Here is an 18,076-nt window from a genome sequence, read left to right as displayed (position 1 = left end):
CTAGCTGTAAGGGGCGCAGAACCTTATCTGTAGATCCGATGAACAGGGCGTTGCAGTAGTCTAGGCGGGAGGATACAAATGCGTGAACCAGGGCAGGTAGGTCTTCAGCTGGGATAAGGTGTTTGATTTTCGCTATATTTCTTAGATGGAAGAAGGAAGACTTGACGACAGCTGATACCTGCTGTCTGAGTTTTAGATTTCCATCCAGGATCACCCCAAGGTTTCGCACAGAGTCTTTATACTGTACAGTATCTCCCCCAATTGCTAGTTTGAGGTGGTGAGCGTTTTGAACTTTATCCATCATGTGTGGACCACCTACCACCAACACCTCTGTTTTGTCAGAGTTCAGCCTCAGCCAGCTGGTGTTCATCCAATTTTGTAAATCCACTAGACACGCATTTATGGATGCTGATGGGTCTTGGGTGCCAGGCTTGAAGGACAGATACAGTTGTGTGTCATCTGCATAAGAATGGTATCCTAAACCATAGTTCCGGATTATTTTGCCCAGTGGAAGCATGTAGACTGCAAAGAGTAATGGTGATAGTACAGAACCCTGTGGAACTCCATAGGCAAGTGGCACTGGATTAGAGTAGTGTGTGCCCAGACATACTTGCTGTGTCCTGGCAGATAGGAAGGTCTGAAACCAGCTAAGAACAGTACCCCTTAGGCCACAGTAATTCTTCAGTCGCTGGATTAGTATTTCATGATCCACAGTATCAAATGCTGCTGACAAGTCAAGAAGAATCAGAATTGAGCAATCACCCTTGTCCCTTGCAGTAAGTAGATCATTCATTACTCGGACTAATGCTGTTTCAGTGCTGTGCCTTTTCCTGAATCCTGACTGAAAAGTATCAAAGATGTTGTTATCTGTAAGCCTGGCTTCTAGCTGGTTGGCGACTGCTTTCTCGATAACTTTTGATAGGAATGGTAAGTTCGCCACAGGTCTGTAGTTGGTTACAGAATCAGGATCTAGTGATGGTTTCTTCAGGAGGGGTTTTATGATTGCTTTCTTTAGTTCTTCTGGGAAAAGTCCACTTTGCAAGGAGCACTGAGTGATTTTGTGAAGTGCTGGCCTGAACAGCGCTGGGCACTGCATTAAGGATCCAGTTGGGCCAGGATCCAGGTCGCAGGTAGTGGGGCGGAGACTTTGAATGAGAATTCCAAAATCTTCTACACTCAGAGTGTCAAAGACTTGCCATGGTGGTACGGTAGTAGGCATATGCAACGTCCAGTGGTCAATTGATGTTGTTGGTGTAATGCTGGCACGGATGGTAGACACCTTGTTTGTGAAGAAGGCAGAGAATTCTTCACACCTTTCCCTGGAGTATGTGGTTGGGGCTTTTAGGCAGGAAGGATTGCAGAGTGATTCCACTGTGTGGAAGAGTTGAGCAGCTCTGTTGTTGGCTGTAGATATTTTGTGCGAGATAAAGTCTGATTTTTTCTTGGTTATTGCTTGTTGGTATTGTCTGAGGTGTTGAACTAGGCTAGATTTGTAATGTGCTGCAGGAGATGTCAGTGCTATATAAATACATAATAATAATATGGTAGGACATTAGACTATGACTATGGTAGGATTAGATTGTGAGCTCCTCTGAGGACAGTCAGTGACATGACTATGTACTCTGTAATGTGCTGCAGGAGATGTCAGTGCTATATAAATACATAATAATAATATGGTAGGACATTAGACTATGACTATGGTAGGATTAGATTGTGAGCTCCTCTGAGGACAGTCAGTGACATGACTATGTACTCTGTAATGTGCTGCAGGAGATGTCAGTGCTATATAAATACATAATATTAATATGGTAGGACGTTACACTATGACTATGGTAGGATTAGATTGTGAGCTCCTCTGAGGACAGTCAGTGACATGACTATGTACTCTGTAATGTGCTGCAGAAGATGTCACTGCTATATAAATACATAATAATAATATGGTAGGACATTAGACTATGACTATGGTAGGATTAGATTGTGAGCTCCTCTGAGGACAGTCAGTGACATGGCTATGTACTCTGTAATGTGCTGCAGGAGATGCCAGTGCTATATAAATCCTACTAATATAATAAAGGGGGAAGTTCGGATGTTTGGATGTTTGGATGTTTGGATGTTTAGATGTTTGGATGTTTGGATGTTTGTTACTCGATCACGCAAAAATGGCTGAACAGATTTGAATGAAATTTGGCACACACATAGTACATTACCTGGAATAAAGTATAGGATACTTTTTATTCCCATAACCAAAAAGGGGGCGGAGACAAATACAAATTTAACTGGAAAATGTAAACTGCAACCATTCTTACACTGTAAATGGTAGGGTTCTCAAACTTTGCACAGTTGGTCGTTGGGTGACTGGGATTAATATTCAGAAAGGTGGGTGGAGTCTATAAAAGCCAATCAAAATTAACCTATTGATTTTCAAGGGGAATATTTACATTGCTGCCATTCTTGCATTGTTAATGGCACAAGCCTCAAACCTGGCACAGTTGATCATTGGGTGACTAGGGTTCAATTCCATAAAGGGGGTGGAGCCACACACAGCCAATTAAATTTGTTTCATTTCAATGCACATTATTGATGCGAAACACCGCAAAGATCACAAACTTGGTAATTGATTAATTGTGTGTTAGGGTTAGAAAAGTGGGCACAGCCAACACCAGCCAAATACATAAAAGGGCAACGCCGGGTCATAAGTGGGCGGAGACAAATACAAATTTTACTGGGAAAATGTAAACAGCAGCCATTCTTACACTGTTAATGGTAGGGTTCTCAAACTTTGCACAGTTGGTCGCTGGGTGACTGGGATTAATATTCAGAAAGGTGGGTGGAGTCTATAAAAGCCAATCAAAATTCACCTATTGATTTTCAAGGGGAATATTTACATTGCTGCCATTCTTGCACTGTTAATGGCACAAGCCTCAAACCTGGTATAGTTGATCATTGGGTGACTGGGGTTCTATTTCAGAAAGGGGGTGGAGCGACAAACAGCCAATTAGATTTCTTTCATTCCAATGCAAATTATTGATGCCAAACACTGCAAAGCTCACAAACTTGGTAATTGAGTAATAGATTCATTGTGTGTGAGGGTTAGAAAAGTGTGCACAGCCAACACCAGCCAAATACATAACCGGGCAATGCCGGGTCATAAGTGGGCGGAGACAAATACAAATTTTACTGGGAAAATGTAAACAGCAGCCATTCTTACACTGTTAATGGCAGGGTTCTCAAACGCTGCACAGTTGGTTACTGGGTGACTGGAGTTAATATTCAGAAAAGTGGGTGGAGCCTACAAAAGGCAATACTAAATTACCTATTGATTTTTCAGGGGAATATTTCATTGCTCCCATTCTTGCACTGTTAATGGCACAAGCCTCAAAACTGGTACAGTTGATCATTGGGTGACTGGGGTTTACATTTATAAAAGGGGGTGGAGCCAATATGATTTGTTTCATTTTAATGCAGGTTATTGATGCCAAAGACCACAAAGCTCACAAACTTGGTCATTGAGTAATTGATTAATTGTGTGTTAAGGTTAGGAAAAGTGTGCGCAGCCTGCACCTGCAAAATACATAATCGGGCAATGCCAGGTCATCAGTAGGCGGAGACAAATGCAAATTTCACTGAGAAAATGTAAACTGCAGCAATTCTTAGACTTTTAATGGTAGGGTTCTCAAACTTTGCACAATTGGTCACTGGGTGACTGGGATTAATATTCAGAGAAGTGGGTGGAGCCTACAAAAGCCAATCAAAATTCACGTATTGATTTTCAAGGGGAATGTGTAATTGCTACCATTCTTGCACTGTTAATGGCACAAGCCTTAAACCTGGTACAGTTGGTCATTGGGTGACTGGAGTTCAAATTCAGACAAAGGGGTGGAGCCACAAACAGTCAATCAGATTTGTTTAATCTCAATGCAAATTATTAATGCCAAAGACCGCAAAGCTCACAAACTTGGTAATTGAGTAATTGATTAATTGTGTGTGATGGTTAGAAAAGTGGGCACAGTCAACACCAGCCAAATACATAAGTGGGCAACACGGGGTCATGAGTGGGCGGAGACAAATACAAATTTTACTGGGTAAATGTAAACAGCAGCCATTCTTACACTGTTAATGGTAGGGTTCGAAAACTTTGCACAATTGGTCACTGGGTGACTGGGATTAATATTCAGAAAAGTGGGTGGAGCCTACAAAAGACAATCATAATTCACCTATTGATTTTCAAGGGGAATATTTAATTGCTGCTATTCTTGCACTGTTAATGGCACAAGCCTTAAACCTGGTACAGTTGGTCATTGGGTGACTGGAGTTTAAATTTAGACAAAGGGGTGGAGCCACAAAGAGACAATCAGATTTGTTTAATCTCAATGCAAATTATTGATGCCAAAAACCGCAAAGCGCACAAACTTGGTCATTGAGTAATTGTGTGTTGGGGTTAGAAAAAGAAGGCGGAGCCAACACCAGTCAAATACATATCTGAACAATGTCAGGAAATCAGTGGGTGGAGAAAAATACAAATTTCATTGGGAAAATGTAAACTGCAGCAATTCTTACACTATTAATGGTAGGGTTCTCAAACTTTGCACAGTTGGTCACTGGGTGACTGGGATCAATATTTAGAAAGGTGGGTGGAGCGTACAAAAGCCAATCAAAATCCACCTATTAATCTTTAAGGGGGATATTTAATTGATGCCATTCTTGCACTGTTAATCACCTGTACCTGGTACAGTTGGCCATTGGGTGATTGGGGTTCAAATTCAGAAAAGGGGTGGAGCCACAGTCAATCAGATTTATTTTATTTCAATGCAAATTATTGATGCCAAAGATCGCAAAGCTCACAAACTTGGTGATTAAGTAATTAAGTAATTGTGTGTTAGGGTTAGGAAAAGGGGGCGGGGCCAACACCAGCCAAATACATACCCGGGCAACGCCGGGCGTCCAGCTAGTACATAATAATAATATGGTAGGACATTAGACTATGACTATGGTAGGATTAGAGTGTGAGCTCCTCTGAGGACAGTCAGTGACAGGACTATGTACTCTGTATAGTGCTGCAGGAGATGTCAGTGCTATATAAATACATAATAATAATAATATGGTAGGACATTAGACTAGGACTATGGTAGGATTAGACTGTGAGCTCCTCTGAGGACAGTCAGGGACATGACTATGTACTCTGTAATGTGCTGCAGAAGATGTCAGTGCTGTATAAATACATAATAATAATATGGTAGGACATTAGACTATGACAATGGTAGGATTAGAGTGTGAGCTCCTCTGAGGACAGTCAGTGGCATGACTATGTACTCTGTAATGTGCTGCAGAAGATGTCAGTGCTGTATAAATACATAATAATAATATGGTAGGACATTAGACTATGACAATGGTAGGATTAGAGTGTGAGCTCCTCTGAGGACAGTCAGTGGCATGACTATGTACTCTGTAATGTGCTGCAGAAGATGTCACTGCTATATATATACATAATAATAATATGGTAGGACATTAGACTAGGACTATGGTAGGATTAGACTGTGAGCTCCTCTGAGGACAGTCAGTGACATGACTATGTACACTGTAATGTGCTGCAGTAGATGTCAGTGCTATATAAATACATAATAATAATATGAGAGGACATTAGTCTAGGACTATGGTAGGATTAGAGTGGTGGATCCTCTGGGGACAGTCAGTGGCATGACTATGTACTCTGTAATGTGCTGCAGAAGATGTCAGTGATGTATAAATACATAATAATAATATGGTAGGACATTAGACTATGACTGGTAGGATTAGAGTGTGAGCTCCTCTGAGGACAGTCAGTGACATGACTATGTACTCTGCAAAGTGCTACAGGAAGTGTCAGTGCTATATAAATATATAATAATAATAATAATAATAATAATAATAATAATAATAATAATAATAATAATAATGCAGCCTGAACATGGAGGGTTTCCTCACAGGGAGATACTGTCGATACCTGCAAGGATCTGCTGTCCGGATCACACTGCAGCTTCCTGCAGCAGCACCCGAATCCCTACAGCCGTGCATGGCAGCGCTAAGCTATTCTGATACATACATGCGTCTCTACAAGTGCCAGGGTTCCAGCATATTAGCATACACATAAATAGTTATACTGGGGAAACGATAATGCAGAAAGGTCCCATTGGACAATGCCCTTAAAGGACATCTGAGGTGGAAAAAAATGATGAGAAAAACAATTGTATCTATCCTTCTTCTCCTACAAAATTACCTTTTTTTTTTTAGATATTCCACAGTTTTATTTTATATTTAAATCTAGTTTTTACATTTTTACTATTTCCATGTCTTTGCTCAATGACACCTTCATTGAAGTATGATAGAGCTCAAACCTATGAATTATTGATCCTTTTTATCTCTTTCCTGCTCCAGGAAGTCATTTACTGACAGGAAAGTATTTTATGGCTGTAATTACTTATCAGTGAGAGTTATGCTATAGTCTGACCCAGCCCGACCCGGTCCTGACTCAGATAGAAACTGTCGCTTGCATACCTGATATTTAACCCTTTCAGGCAGAGAAATAGAAAAGGGAACACAGCCTAGGTATTTGTGTGCTTGGCACTGTACATACATGTCTATCTCATCACGTCACGTGTCACCTTAGGGTATCCTTTAATGTACATAAGGGTATAGTATTGTTATTATTCAAATACAAATGTTGATAGAGTTTACGGCGTGAGCCGTGGCTCTATACACTAATACAGTGTGTTTGGGTATTTGTGGGTAGGACACAGGGGGTTCCTTGTTTATCCCCCACCACAGCTACACTCTGTGCAGTGTGGGGTGTCACCAGGCGCGGGTTTACCATAAGGCAGTGCAGGCACGTGCCTACAGGCGCCTGACTATGGAAAGGCGGCTCACTCCCCTTCCCTAGTGCCTTCCTCCTTGTTCAGAGTCCTGAGCGAAGTGTAAATGAGAGCTCTTGGCATTCCACTGATGAGATCTCCCTTCAGCCAGGGGCACCTCTAGCTACCTAATACTTTAGGGCACCACTAGCTACTGAGGGTACCTCTGGTTACCTAATACTAAGGGGAACCTGTAGCTACCTACACTGGGCAAGGGAAGTAAGGGAGAAGTGACAGCTGGGCCAGCCAGTACACTTACGGTGCAAATCAGTTGTGGTTTGTAGGTTCATGGAGGGCGGAGTCTAGGGTGCCAGGACATCTGTGCCTATAGGCTTCTATTATGTAAATCTGGGCCTGGGTGTAACTATAGCACTGAATCCTACACTTCACACACCACTGCGCAGGGCACCCAGGTACTGGCAATGTCTAGGCTGTAAACATGCAAGTGCATGTACTACAGTACAATGTGTATCTAACTAAAAACTGGAGTGGCTGACATGAATGAATAACTTAGGGTTGCTCATAACTATCTATAGTGTAATAAGCACCCCAAAGGGCTTCGTCAGGAGTGTCTATCCACTGGTGCTGTGCTATTTACTTCATATACCATCATGTCTCCCCTAAAGTAAGACATCCCCTGAGAATAAGTCCTAGCAGGAATTTCTAGCATGCTTGAAATATAAGACATCCCCCAAATATGAGCCCTAGCAGCAGCCCACCAGCAAGTCACGCTCAATACAAAGCCTGGATACAGGAGAGCAGCAGTATAATGTGAGTTCTACAGTCCTGTATATGTGTGTCAGGCAATTTGTGTTTTTGTTGGAGTCAGCCCCCCCTGATCTGCCGTGAAAAGCATCAGCAGCAGTTCCCCTTTTCCCCTTTTCCCAGGACACACAGCTTATCCTATCGTAGCTCTGGGGAGCCTGACAGAGTTCTCTGCCTGCAAGAAATAGACTCTTACACACGTGATCAGCACAATCAATTTCTTATAAGTGAAAGCCAATATCTGCAAACCACAAGCTCTGTGCATGCTGTGATGAATAAACGTTTATTCGTCCTAATACAGTAGTTAGAGCTTTACAAAATTTTCCCTGTAGCCACTATAAAAAAGTGACAGCAGATAGGAGAAAGGTTTCATTTGAGAAAGATCAGGGAAGCTGGGGGTTAACAGTTCCCCTCTTCCTGGTCAAATGCTAGCAAATGTTTCCTTACTTGTAGCTTTCAAACTACATCAAATAGGCCAGAGGCAGCTATTTCAGCCCTGGTCCCTTATCAGGTCCTGAAAGGACATAGTCCCCCTGCTGTGTGACGATGCCATCAATCTAGTTTCTGCCTGGCATAGATCATAAAGCCCAAGCTTCTGGGAGAATGGTGTCTGCAATTTTGACACCTTCATCCAGAGCAGCAGAAGGGACAGATCTTATCAAGGTTCCCTGGAAGTAGCTGACCTACTGCGACCCAGGAATTCCCAATATCCATATTTTCTTCACCTTTTCTTCATAATTCAGGCATAGCAAATCTCTATGCCCATCAAATCTGCACAGGTTGTGGGATTCTGCAGGACGCTGGTTTTGAGAGGTTTCCTGACCAATCAAACTCCCAGATCTAGAGTAAGACCGGTTTATAGTTGTTATAATTTAAGTAGGCCTCAGTTATTTGGACTGAGTTAGTCAAAAAGGCTTGATGAGCAGACCTGTCCTTTAAGGGGATGTTCTCTGAAGAGAGAAAATCTGCAGTTCTGTCAGCAGAACTAGAACATACCAAGAAGCTGTTCTGAACAAGGCCGCGGGTCTCTCTGACCTGGGCATGTACCACCACCAGAACAGAAAACATTGGCCATGTTTACAAAACATCCACATTCCTGTAAGTAAAGGAAAGGTGACATTAAATATTAATCGAGTAGGCGTGTAGGATGACACCACGAGTAGGGTCCACCAATAAACTGGTTTAGGGGGTGGCGAAGGTGATGTCATATTTAACTCTTTCCTAGTCGCTATTAAAGGTTGAGGGAGCTATGAGAGCTCACTTCTGCTCTTGACTTTCACGCTAGCTCGCCAGGCTGACTGGGACTTCTAAGCATGTTATTCCTTTCTGTAATCTGATATAATGTATGCTGTACATAGTTAGTCTAGATGTAACATAGAGTAGATACAAGAAGACCTGGGTATCTTCAGTAGGATAGATACTCAAGTAGCTGTAACGCAACATGGAAGTCTGCTTTGCCAGGAGATTAATGTATCTATCTGTATTCCTGTTTCCTGAATAAATAACGTAAACATTGGAAAAAGCCTGAGGAAGTCTATATCCGGTTTGCGGTGTGGAGAGTCAAGTGATCTCACAGTCTGTGAGACGATGGTGTCGAAGCAAGGTGATAAGAACAGGTTCTAACAGTGGTGCTGAAACCCTTCCCTGCCTAGCAAAACAGGCAGACGGGGCCGGGGCCGAAGTAGGTGTTTTCAAGAGATTCCACAGCAAAACAAGCGGAATAGACGGACGCGGACTGTAAAGCTTATCAAGCTGATACTGATAAGCTGGTGTGGGAGCCGAGCACACACGGGCTGCAATTCGTGGAAACCAGCGGCGAACCTCGTGGATGTTAAACTTTGACTGAAAGTGCACATCAGTCATAGCCAAAACCGGGTCGCAGGTGACTGGAAGCTCCGAGGCCGGCTGGCAGCTGCCGCTGGAGATCGATCCGCTGAGCCAGTGTGGTTACACGGAGATAGCGCTCAGTAATTCCAGGGGGTCCACTCAAGGTTCGTGAAGTTGCCACAAGCTGGGCGAATTGGCAGGCCTATGAAGTCCTCTGCTCAGGCAAGTATGTTTTACGTTATGTTGCATTATATGTATTGTATATTCGGTGTTAAGTGCAGCATGGTGGCTGCGGGCTTCTCATCTCTCCCATGCATGGTGGGAGGGGGGAGTCTGGTTTATGTGCTTGGTTTTTTTTTTTCTTCAGTTTCAAGCTTCCTGTGTTGTATATTTACGGAGTGGTTATCTCTGCATTTGTCTCAAGCATGTTTGTGCTGGAAAGCAGTTTTTTTCCTCTCTTCTCTTCTCTCCATGTCTCTACAGAGGCTGGGAAGAATGTCCAGATAGAGCAGGGGGGGTCCCCCGCGGCAGAGGGAAACCAGCAGGGTTAGTGGTGGACAGGGGAGAGAGGTAGCAGAGTAGACAGGAGAGAAGTAAGTTTTTCTTCGGTGAGCTGGCGTTTTTTCCCGAGCCCGATCAGGGTGTTTTTTTTCCCTCTCTGTCCATAATGGAAAGCGTAGAGAGATAAGTAGGCTTATCTCGTCCCAGTCAGAGCTGCTTCAAAGGCTTTAAATGTCGGTATCTGTTATGTTGTTTAGCCAGCTCGTCTGTTGTTCGTCTCAGTAATAGCGCTGTAATAGTTCTGAGTTATGGCTAAGATAAGCTGCAGATGAGTTGTGGAGAGAGGGGATAGAGGGAGAGAGATTCCTACGTCTCTGGGGATCCGTATGTCTGATTGCAGTTCGGATTACAGCTGAGACGTGAAGGAATGCTGAGGCTGATTTTTGTGCACTGTGGATAGAAGCTGTGTGTAACGATGCATAAAAAAAGTATGTTCTATTTGTGTTTGCTCTCTCTCCTAGGTCTATAGGAACGAGAGGCTGCTATGGGAGCAGCCATCTTGGCTGGCAGTCCAGGACTCAAAATGGCGGCAGTGGAGAGAGCCCGCCCCCGTGAGTCATGGCCCCCACACGTCATGGCAGGGGGGAGGAGGGGCTGGGGGATCCACGTCACGTCAGGCTGTGCTCGCGGCTCCGGGCAGAGCAGCTGGAAGGGAGGGGGGGGAGAGATACAGAGACATGCTACTGTGTGTCTCGGGTTGCAACGTATTTCCCCAGAGTTTTTCCCAGAGTCCATGGACAGGAATGCCAGAATAGGAAGTGTTTCCCAGCTCGGTGCAGGGACACACGGAGCAGTACAGATCGGAAATGGGTCTGTACTGTGTTGCTTATGGGATTATTCCTGTAAGTGAGGCACCTTAATGGGTGGTGCAGCATGAGTTCCCAATAGAAGGAAAGGGGGACAGCGCATCAAAGGGGGTGCCGGAGTTGGAAAAAAGGGAGTTGACCAATTCCGGTTTCCGTCGCCGCTTCTGCAGAGCGGTAACGTTTTTTCCGGTTTTGTCGTGAATAGGGCCAGAGCTGGACTGAGAGGTCTATGCTGGGCTGCAGCTGTTTTGTGTGTGTTTTTTCGTCCACTGATTGGTCAAATATGTTTTTTCCAGCTCCTATCAATTGTAGCACAAAGAACAAGGACTGACAACAGTTCATGGGGCAATTATACAGATGATAGAATTGCCGTTTACAGAGTGACAGTGTATCAGTACGCTGTTTGCCATGTGACTACCTTCCATGTGGGCATTCAGGGATCTGCATACAGGCATGTGACGCTGGTATGCTTAGCCCTGCACCCTGTGTAGTTTAAGTGCAAAGTGCTCCTTCCTACAGGGAGGCAGCCAGTTTTTTTGGTAGTTTAGGTGGTGGCACGGCAAACATTGGTCAGAGGGTACAACACACAGAACTTCTAGCAGAGCTGGTATCGCGATGAAGTTCTAGACAAGTAAATGCGATAATGAGTGAGAGCATTGCAGGCTCACCTGCAAAGCAGCAACAGGTGTGGCATCCGTAATCTGTGCATGCGACGGCCGCGCATGGACAGATAGGGGGGGATGTGGAGTGAGCTGCAATGAGGTGAGAGCTTCCAAAGGGGAAGCGAGCTTCCATAGGTGAAGTCCGCGGGAGCATATTTTAAACAGGTAAGTACTGAAGATAGTACTGAGGTAGGGGGGTGAAGTTTAACTCCAATCTACCAATAAGAGTAAACAGAGTTCATGAGAACCATAAAGCAACGAGATCAATTACGGTATATATTGATCAATTTGAAGTGTAAAGAGTACAAGCCGCAGGGCGAATCCCAAATCATTAATAAGAATTGATTTGTTTGTATTTCGATTTCAGGTGTTTGGCAATATGGATTTGAGACAGATGCCGTGCTGGCAGCAAAGCTGGAGATGTCAGTCGGATAAGCGAAAGGTTCCAGATGCCAATCTAAGCTTGGAGGAACACGAGATTCCTGAAATCGGAAAGAGACTAAAACACGAGATTCCTGAAATTGGAAAGAGACTAAACCACGAGATTCCTGAAATCGGAAAGAGACTAACAAAACTGTCGGAGCAAAGCATAATGCAAAGTGCTAATGTTTTTCTTTCCCAGGGTGGTGCTTTTATAATGAAGTGTACCATGCTGATGGTGATCCTAGGTTGCCATTCCGTCCTAGGAGAACAAAGAGAGGACATTCTCATGTATAATAAGGGGTTAATGAGAATGCAAGGCCCAAGCATGTTAATGTTGGGTGACAAAGGTACTGATCCTTTCACACCTCCCTCTGATTGGCACAGATGGACCAAGCAGGGATGGAGGGAAAGAGCACTTGTGCCAGGAGAAAACAAATTTCATGGCACAATGTGGGTGAAAGGTCTGAAGGGTCAAGTGTGCGGGCAGTGGGAATTTAATGGCAGTGTAAATCTGCTATTGAATGCCACACTCCCAGAATCAATGCACCGATCCAAAGGTTTGTTAAAAGGTACATTGCAGTACAATGGGTACATGCAAAAGGTGGAGTATGTGATTCAGGGGTACCTTGTCTTGGTTATGCAGAGTGAGATGGTTCCAGATTGGAGAGGAACGAGTAGGAGGCGTCAATTCTCTTACCAGAGAGACGCAGGGGACAACATCACACTCTGGAGCTACCAACAGAGAGTGCCTCTGAAACAACTATACACACGTAAAGGCTGGAAAGCCAAGGGTGGGTGGTTCTCGAAACAAGAAGTAACAATCGAGATCAAGCCACATTTCCAGGTGACAAAGAGGGAGCTATGAGAGCTCACTTCTGCTCTTGACTTTCACGCTAGCTCGCCAGGCTGACTGGGACTTCTAAGCATGTTATTCCTTTCTGTAATCTGATATAATGTATGCTGTACATAGTTAGTCTAGATGTAACATAGAGTAGATACAAGAAGACCTGGGTATCTTCAGTAGGATAGATACTCAAGTAGCTGTAACGCAACATGGAAGTCTGCTTTGCCAGGAGATGAATGTATCTATCTGTATTCCTGTTTCCTGAATAAATAACGTAAACATTGGAAAAAGCCTGAGGAAGTCTATATCCGGTTTGCGGTGTGGAGAGTCAAGTGATCTCACAGTCTGTGAGACGATGGTGTCGAAGCAAGGTGATAAGAACAGGTTCTTGAAACAACTATACACACGTAAAGGCTGGAAAGCCAAGGGTGGGTGGTTCTCGAAACAAGAAGTAACAATCGAGATCAAGCCACATTTCCAGGTGACAAAGAGGGTGGGGAGAGCGGTCCCGGGGGAGGGAAAGCCAACACAGGGAACCCCATCCACACTACACGGGTCACAACAGGGGACGATATTACACAGTCCATATGCAGCAGCTTATCCTCATGAGAGTTGGGTAAGTGAAGAGGTACTCTTAATCGAAAGATTGCAGAGAGTACAGTCTTCCCGACCTCAGGTACATATTGTGCCTCAGGACGTAAGGGGGGAAGAGGTCCAATCAGGACAGCTGGGGACATATTTTGTCAGCGAGAGATTGGACAAGGGGAGGTATAGTAACTTTTCTGGAGAAGGATCTTTTGCATGGCATCTTCGAGATGTTTGGGTGAACAAATGGAAACGGTGCAACATTCCTTTAGGCACCGCCACTTCCTTAGTTCCCACCTCAACACATGTCTTACACCAGGACCTGAGAGGTCAACCTTTTTTGGTGCTAGACGGGGAGGTGAAGCAAGTAGAGTTGTCCTCATGCGGGCAATTCTTGCAGAAGTATCTGCGTTGGCCAGGGCAAGCCAAATTTAGTGAAGAAGCCTGCGGGTTCAATAACGCAGACTGCGAGGCTACCATTCAAAAGATCCACCCTGAAGCCAAACCAATAGTTCCGGTGGCTGAAGGAAGGGTTTGGTTTTTTAACATAAGGTCTAATGATACATTCAAGGTATATTCTCATAATTGTTCCGATAAGGGGGATTTTCCAAGGGGAACATATTGTGTGAGTGGAGATCCCATATGGATCCTGTCATCCAGGCTGGATGACGTTGTTTCTCAAATTGTTAAGAGAACTCTAAAGGTCAAAGTTTCACGAGTAGTTCCCGTCCTGAAAGAGAACACGACATGGGACGAAGGGGAACAGGGCTTGATCCAAGACGACCACATTTTGTTACAAAGGTTAAACAAACAGTACACTAAGTTAGAGGTAAGATTTCACCATGATACAGGTGATCTTAACGAGGTAGAACACAAAAATGAGCAGGTGAGTTCCAGTCTGCCCTGGTGGACAAAGGTTCCGGTGATGTTCCAGGGACACTCGGACGGGGCATCTGCAGTTCCAAAGTTCTTTCTACACCCACTGGTCGTCTGGATGGGGATGACAACTTTAGGCATCGTTATCCAGGTGAGGTTGCGGGTTAAAATTACGTAAAATAAATTAACCTGGTCCAGAGATTGGTGCCTCATAAACAATCTCCGGAACCAATAGTTTAAATTAAGGGATATACAGGGTTACGGGTATAGGTTTAGTAGTACCTAGGAGCTGATTGTATAAAGGCGCTCTTTTAGAAGGCACCTGGCACTGCTCCGTTTTGTAACAACCAAACGAGTTTCACTTTTCTGTGGTCATGCAAGTTTGTGAGTGATACGCAAGTGACGCAAATGCTGAGCATGTGGTGTTGAGGGACTTAGAAGTAGGGCTTCCCCAGAGAGCCTGGTTACAGGAAGACCAAGAGGTCTTGCTCTCTCTCTCTTCCAGGGGTGACCGCCTAGAGCAGAGAAGTTGTGTGAGCACGAACATCGGAAAGTGAAACATAAAAGAAAAGAAACCAGGTACTGGGAGGTTCAGACGCTGGGATCTGCGGGTCAAGCCGTTTTAGGGGGGATTGTTATAATTTAAGTAGGCCTCAGTTATTTGGACTGAGTTAGTCAAAAAGGCTTGATGAGCAGACCTGTCCTTTAAGGGGATGTTCTCTGAAGAGAGAAAATCTGCAGTTCTGTCAGCAGAACTAGAACATACCAAGAAGCTGTTCTGAACAAGGCCGCGGGTCTCTCTGACCTGGGCATGTACCACCACCAGAACAGAAAACATTGGCCATGTTTACAAAACATCCACATTCCTGTAAGTAAAGGAAAGGTGACATTAAATATTAATTGAGTAGGCGTGTAGGATGACACCACGAGTAGGGTCCACCAATAAACTGGTTTAGGGGGTGGCGAAGGTGATGTCATATTTAACTCTTTCCTAGTCGCTATTAAAGGTTGAGGGAGCTATGAGAGCTCACTTCTGCTCTTGACTTTCACGCTAGCTCGCCAGGCTGACTGGGACTTCTAAGCATGTTATTCCTTTCTGTAATCTGATATAATGTATGCTGTACATAGTTAGTCTAGATGTAACATAGAGTAGATACAAGAAGACCTGGGTATCTTCAGTAGGATAGATACTCAAGTAGCTGTAACGCAACATGGAAGTCTGCTTTGCCAGGAGATTAATGTATCTATCTGTATTCCTGTTTCCTGAATAAATAACGTAAACATTGGAAAAAGCCTGAGGAAGTCTATATCCGGTTTGCGGTGTGGAGAGTCAAGTGATCTCACAGTCTGTGAGACGATGGTGTCGAAGCAAGGTGATAAGAACAGGTTCTAACAATAGTAACCCTTTAATACCCCAGGGGTCTGACCCCTCAAGTTTGATATCATTGTTATCGATACATTCTGATCGACCTAAAAATGTTATTAGATTTAACATAACCTGTGCAGTTTTGGAGATAGAATACCTATCATCATTCAGATATATTCCTGTGTCCATGAGAAGGGTCTGGCTAGTGTTGGGCGAACAGTGTTCGCCACTGTTCGGGTTCTGCAGAACATCACCCTGTTCGGGTGATGTTCGAGTTCGGCCGAACACCTAATGGTGTTCGGCCAAACTGTTCGGGTTCGCCCGAACTGCTCAATGGCCGGCCCCTGTTCGGCCGAACAGGGCCCTGTTCGGCCGAATACGGCCCCCTATGGGGTCGCAGGCATAAAGGGGGAGCATGCCCCGATCGTGGGGGGGGGAAATTCCCCCCACCCCCTCCGCTAGCGCTCCCCCCTCTGCCCGCTTCCCCATAAAAAAAGTTTAATGCAAGTTAAATAGTACCGGTGGCTGGCAGTGGAGTGAGGAGGAGGAGTCCGAGTAGGAGAGTGACGCGTTGAGGCTGGGCAGTGGGCGGTTCAGCGGTAGTACGTAGAGGACGTGAGGTCAGAGAAAGGGCGGAAGTACCACAAGGGTACTACCGCTGAACCGCCCACTGCCCGGCCTCAACGCGTCACTCTCCTACTCTGACTCCTCCTCCTCACTCCACTGCCAGCCACCGGTACTATTTAACTTGCATTAAACTTTTTTTATGGGGAAGCGGGCAGAGGGGGGAGTGCTAGAGGAGGGGGTGGGGGGAATTTCCGACCCCCCCCCGCGATCGGGGCATGCTCCCCCCTTATGCCTGCGACCCCATAGGGCCCCCAAAAGCGGCATGTTCGGGGGTCCCATTGACTTCCATTGAGTTCGGGGTTCGTTCAGCCCGAACACGAACATCCAGGTGTTCACCCAACACTAGGTCTGGCACATCTCATGTCCCAAAGAGGTGTGTGATCCTCGCCCAACTCCTCCTTGCTGAAGTGAGGGGTATAACTTAACTCCGGCATCCACGGCTGCGCAGTGCGACTGTATGGTCGTGCACAGCACAGGGCAGCCTTTACAGGCTGAGGAGGCGTGTCTAAAGGTGTCAGCTGTGGCGTACTTGGCCTAGCTAGCTACTCTTGAGTTACATTAATATATTGTGTAGATGCACAATATATATGTACTCCAGTTAGTCAATCGTTTGTTATTTTCGTATTTGATTATTGGCATTATTATTGTAATTCATTTGTAATATCCTCCTGATATTGTTGAAGTAACATCTTGTTGTGTGTTGTTCTGTGTACCGACCTCTCGCTTGCATTTTGGCCTCACTCCTGTCTGGTCCTTCTGTGCCGCTGCCATCTGGTTTGTGTTGCCGACTCGGCCTGTCTCTGACTCTGTTGCTGCCTGATCCTTGCAACACGACTGACATCTGATACACGTGTATGACCCTGCTCGAATTTGACTACGATTTAGCTTAACGACTCTGTACTTCGACATATACTTGTGCACAAGTTCTGACCGATCTAGACGATACCTTTGTACTATTGTTGTGTTTTATTCTGTACGTTACCTCATCACGTACCAGTGTGATACTTATATTATTGGATGATGCTTATTTAATAAAATTTTTGATAATTCTTAGTGGCCATGCAACTCATTTGTTCTGTATATTATTTAGTTAAGTTTATCTGCCTTATTGCTGAACAAGTAAAAATATTGGATGTTACCGGTCGGAGTGGGAAGTTTCTACTTCCATAAAGGGCTGTTTTTACTTTTATAAATGTACAACCTTATACCTCTTTAAAGTGATGCTGGACCTGGGGATTCATCATAGAGAAGACACAGGAAGATACAGTCATGTATGATGACAACATATGATAAAAGTAAAGATGGCCACACACGATACAATGAAATGATTCGATTTAACAGTAATTCGATAAAAACAATCATATCTCTCGAAAAAATAGAATTATTTTTTTTAATTTGACTGAAAAATCCAATAGATTTGTTCAATTTAAATCGATCCGGAATGCCAGATATTTCTCTTCAATTTCTACTAAAGATTGTATGGTGTGTGTTGGATTATTAATCTATTAACCCCCTTGCCGGTTATCCCGAGCTCAGGGGTAACCCGCCGCGGAGGATTGCTCTGGCCCCGCTGGGCCGAATTGCATAAATTTTTTTGTTACATGCAGCTAGCACTTTGCTAGCTGCTTGTAACATCCGATCGCCGCCGCTCGCCGTCGATCCACCGCTACCCGCCACGCCGCGCCGCCCCTCCCTCCAGACCCCTTGTGCAGCCTGGCCAATCAATGCCAGGCAGCGCTGAGGGGTGGATCGGGACTCTGTCTGATGTCATGACGTCAATGATGACGATGACGTCAGTCCGATCGTCGCCATAGCGATGGGGGAAGGCCATATAGGAAATTCCGTTCAGA

At 44.8% G+C, this 18,076-nt stretch overlaps 1 protein-coding gene across 1 annotated transcript in view; it reads right to left on the bottom strand.

The window, feature by feature from the left end:
• Positions 1–18,076, bottom strand: part of LOC137561149 (ficolin-1-like) — an 86,666-nt gene that overhangs the window by 2,826 nt on the left and 65,764 nt on the right. The gene's annotated exons all lie outside the window — the stretch shown is intronic.

This window comes from Hyperolius riggenbachi, chromosome 3 (assembly GCF_040937935.1).
Source record: "Hyperolius riggenbachi isolate aHypRig1 chromosome 3, aHypRig1.pri, whole genome shotgun sequence".
Classification (NCBI taxonomy): domain Eukaryota; kingdom Metazoa; phylum Chordata; class Amphibia; order Anura; family Hyperoliidae; genus Hyperolius; species Hyperolius riggenbachi.
Note: the sequence above shows the minus strand (reverse complement) of the source record. Positions and strands in the feature narration are given on the sequence as shown.